Source organism: Hylobates moloch, unplaced genomic scaffold (assembly GCF_009828535.3).
Source record: "Hylobates moloch isolate HMO894 unplaced genomic scaffold, HMol_V3 SCAFFOLD_2, whole genome shotgun sequence".
Lineage (NCBI taxonomy): Eukaryota > Metazoa > Chordata > Mammalia > Primates > Hylobatidae > Hylobates > Hylobates moloch.
The window spans coordinates 128,656,033-128,660,701 of NW_026652277.1; the positions used below are offsets into that span (position 1 = coordinate 128,656,033).

General features: G+C 44.4%; 1 pseudogene; it reads right to left on the minus strand.

The window, feature by feature from the left end:
- Nucleotides 1-2,932: 2,932 nt before the first annotated feature.
- On the minus strand, nucleotides 2,933-4,424 carry LOC116475726 (ornithine aminotransferase, mitochondrial-like; annotated as a pseudogene).
- Between the last annotated feature and the right edge of the window lie 245 nt (nucleotides 4,425-4,669).

Genomic DNA, 4,669 nt, shown 5'->3' on the forward strand with positions numbered 1-4,669 from the left:
ATCTGCCTCGGCCTCCAAAAGTGCTGAGATTACAGGCATGAGCCACCATGCCCGGCCTTTTCTTTTCTTTTTTAATAAAGAAGGGGTCTCATTGTGTTGCCCAGGCAGGTCTCGAACTCTTGGGCTCAAGCAGTCGCCCCGACTTGGCCTCCCAAAATATCGGGATTACAGGTGTGAGCCACCATGCCAAGCCATAAGTACTTTTTTGAAAAGTTGTGGGGTTTTTTTTGGTTTTTTTGTTTGTTTGTTTTTGTTGTTGTTGTTGTTGTCATTTTGATATGGAATCTTTGTCACCCAGGCTGGAGTCCATTGGCACAATCTCCACCCACAGCAACCTCCACCTCCTGGGTTCAAGCGATTCTCCTGACTCAGCCTCCCGAGTGGCTAGGATTACAGGCATGCACCACCAAGCCCAGCTAATTTTATATTTTTAGTAGAGACAGGGTTTCTCCATGTTGGTCAGGCTGGTCTTGAACTCTCGACCTCAGGTGATCTGCCCGCCACGGCCTCCCAAAGTGCTGGGATTACAGGCATTAGCCACCTTGCCTGGCTGAGAAATCTTTTTTAATTACCAAAGAGTATAAAGAATAATGGGTATTGTTCATTTATCTCTCACTATGCTAGAACAAATTTGATAATTTTTTGTAGCCTTTTGATTTATTACTCAAAAACTGCACTTTTTAAATTTAGCTTTCTGATTCTGTGCTTGTGCTCTCAACACTTTCGTGATTTTCTGCTCCTTGATAAGGAAAACAAACTTGATCCTGTTATAGACACATTTAGCACACATGGAACCACCATCAGCCCTCCTGACATCTTTTTGTTTTAGACAATCTCATAAGAACTTTAAGTCTTGTTTGGGAGCTGCTGTGGCTCAGGCCGGTTGCCCTGGCACTTGGGGAGGCGAGGCTACACGTTCGAGGCCAACCTGGTCAACACTGATTAAAAAAAAAAAAAAAACTTTAAGAAAAAAAAAAAGAACTTTAGGTCTTGTAGCATGAACCCCTGGAAGTCAGCATGGGCACATGCCACATGTGGAGTTTGGTGCTTTCCCAACCGTCTTGATATCAAGGTAAACTAGGCTATTACCAGGGGTTCAAGAGAGACTTGCATAAGGGCTAATAGAAAACTTCCCCATTGCCCTTTGAAAAATAAATTCGTGAAAGGCAGTTTAATAGTTCATTTTGTGCTGCTTGTAATATAATACCACAGACTGGGTAACTCATCATGGACATAAATTTACTGGCCCACAGCTCTGATGGCTGGGAAGTACAAGATTGAGGAGTTGGCATTTGGCAAGGGGTTTCTTGCTCCATCATTCCATAGTGGAAGGGCAGGAGAGGGAGTGTGATATTATGTACATATATTAATAGATAGGTTTGCATCCAAAGCTCCTGGCTCATAACCCCCATAGCTCTTGTTATAATGTTGAGGCAATTTGGGCCTCAGAAAACAGAATCTCTCTCTCTCTCTCTAGCCTTCCCTTGCCCTACTTTCATTTACTGCTTTCTCTCCCCAAGGCAGGACTCTTCTCTTGCCTTTCTGTTTTGAAGCTGGTCATAAAGAAATTCTCAGACCTACCTGGTCTGATTGTAGGTCATTATACCCTCAATTCAGAAGCGGTTCTGCCCCATACCCTGGAAGAAGGAATGCTGCAAGGGAGCCCAAGACGATTCTGGGGTCCCTGTGACTCAAGGCCTGAACAGGCAGGCCTTGCTGAGTTTCCCTACTCGGTCTGTTAGTGTTAGATCATACACTTTTTGTCCAATCACATTTCCAAATGGTGGTCAATCATGCCTATCCAATGAAGTTTCCATAAAGGTCCAAGAAGACAGGGTTTAAGGAGCTTCCAGAAAGCTGAACACATGGAGGTTCCTGGAAGGTGGTGCACTCAGGGAGGGGACAGAGGCTCTGTGTTCTTTCCCCCATTCCTCAACCCATGTGTCTCTCCATCTGTATTCTTTGTAATATTCTTTATAATAAACTGGTAAACATAAGTGTTTCCCTGAGTTCTGAGACCCATTCTAGCAAATTAATCATACTCAAAGAGAGGGTTGTCAGAGCCCAGAGCTGGTCAGTCAGAAGTTCTGGAGGCCCAGACTAGTGACCGGTGTCTGAAGTGGAGGAAGTCTTGGGGACTCAGCCCTCAACCTGTGTGATCTGAACTATCTCCAAGTAGATAGTGTCAGAATTGAATTTGAGGACACCCAGATGGTGTCTGCTGCAAAAGTGATTGCTTACTTGGTGCGTGGGAAAAAACCTCCACGCATTTGATCACAAAAGTCTTCCATGTTGATGATAGTTGTGGTGTGAGAGGACAGAAAAAACAGTTTGAGTTTTTCCACACTCAGGGACAGAGAGAGAGAGAGGAGGGCAAAAATTGTTTTTTTAAATAAGGAACCCACTCCCACTGTAATGGCATTAATCTATTCATGAGGGTTGTGCCCTTATGACCCAAATACATCGCGTAAGGGCGCACCTCCCAACACCACTGCATTGGGGCATCAAGTTTCCAACATGTGACCTTGGGGGAAACATTCAAACCACAGCAAAAATGTAGACTGAAATTTAATTTCACATTATGGTTTCAAAAATAGATTAAAACCAAGGAAACAAACTTGCTTTTATGTTCTGATATATTAATTCATTCATTTTGTCCTTAAAAAGTAATGTAGTTGGCGCAGTGGCTCACACCTGTAATCCCAGCACTTTGGGAGGCCAAGGCGGGTGGATCACCTGAGGTCGGGAGTTCGAGACCAGCCTGGCCAACATGACAAAACCCCGTCTCTACCAAAAATACAAAAAAATTAGCCAGGCATAGAGGCAGGCGCCTGTAATCCCAGCTACTTGGGAGGCTGAGGCAGGAGAATTGCTTGAACCCAGGAGGCAGAGGTTGCAGTGAGCCGAGATCACACCATTGCACTCCAGCCTGGACTACAGAGAGAGACTCTTTCTCAAAAAAAAAAAAAGAAAGTACACAGACATATCGGAACACTCGCTGAATATAGATGCCATTGCATTCTCTTAGTTTTGTTACAAAGCAAACAGTAGGTTCATAAATGTTGTTCTATTATGTATCAACTGAAAAAAAATTTATATTCCAAAAAAAGTATTTGAAGACACATGGGAATAGAATGTGCCCGCATTAAGAGCAGAGCTTTTACAGGACCACCTGTCTCCAGCTGGCTCCCAGCCACCACTGAAAGCAACTGCTACCCTCAGAAAGACAAGATGGTCTTAATGATTTCACTGGACTCATGAATCTCATCCTCCTTGATGACCAGCAGAGGCACAAACCTGATGATGTTGCCATGGGTTGGCTTGGCCAGAAGTTCGTTATCTTGAAGTTGTAGACACACCTTCCAAGCATCACAATCTTTGGTTTCTTTAGTAACAGCAGCGTTTAATAATCCTTTTCCTCTTACGGCAGTTACAACATCAGAAGTTAGCTTCGTGAGTTCATTTCTCAATACCCATTTTTTCTGCATTTTCAGCAAGGTCTAAAACTTCAAGGGCTGTGATAGCCACTCAGCAGCCTAATGGGTTGCCAACGTATGTGGACCCATGTTCCCCTGGCTTAATGGTCAGCATTATGTCATCATCACACAGCACCGCAGACATAGGGGATAAGCCCCCAGAAGGGGCCTTTCCGAGGAGGACTATATCAGGTCTGACATTTTCACGTTCAACAGCCAGCCGTCTACCAGTTCTGGCTAATCTTGTCTGTATTTCATCAGCAATAAACAGAACCTGGTGCCTGGTGTGGAGCTCTTGCACTCCCATTAGGTAACCTGGATCCAGAACAACAACACTCGCTTCACCCTAAATTGGTTCCACCATGAACACAGCCACATTTGGATCCTGAAAAGCATGCTCCAGTGCAGGCAGATCATTATAGGGAATGATGTCAAATCCCAGCATAAACGGCCCCAAACCATCATAACTGGTCGGGTCTGTGGAACTGGACCTAGCAGAAAATGTCCTACCCCAAAAGTTTCCAGCTGCAAAAACAACCTTTGCTTGTATTTCTGAATGTCCTTCACGGTATAGCCCCACCTACGAGCTAGTTTACAGGCAGTCTCTGCAGCCTCCATTCTCGTATTCATGGGAATAACTGTGGTAGTTGAAAAGTTTAGTAATATACTCCTCGTATTCACCAAGTATGTTATTATAGAAAGCTCTAGAGGTTTGTCCACATGACTCTTTAGAGCATTCACAATCTTGGGGTGACAATGCCCTTGGCTGACAGCACTGTAAGAACTCAGGAAGTCAAAATATTTTCTGCCTTCTACATCCCATAAGAAAATATCGACTATTTTTTCTTCCTACGGTTCAGACTAGAATACAGACTTTTAACCCAAGATCTAGGGATGGCCTTCAGGGAGTCCAAAATCTCATGACAGCACCTGACCACGCAGGACACACGGCAGCTATGAAGCACAGCCTGTTTTGTTTTTCTTATTTGAAAGTTGGTTCTTTTTTTTTTCTTTTGAGAGGAAGTCTTGTTGCTCTGTTGCCAAGGCTGGAGTGCAATGGTGCGATCTTGGCTCACTGCAACCTCTGCCTCCCGGTTCAAGTGATTCTCTTGCCTCGGCCTCCTGGGTAGCTGGGACTATAGGCATGTGCCACGTTGCCCAGCTAATTTTTGTATTTTCAGTAGGGATGAGGT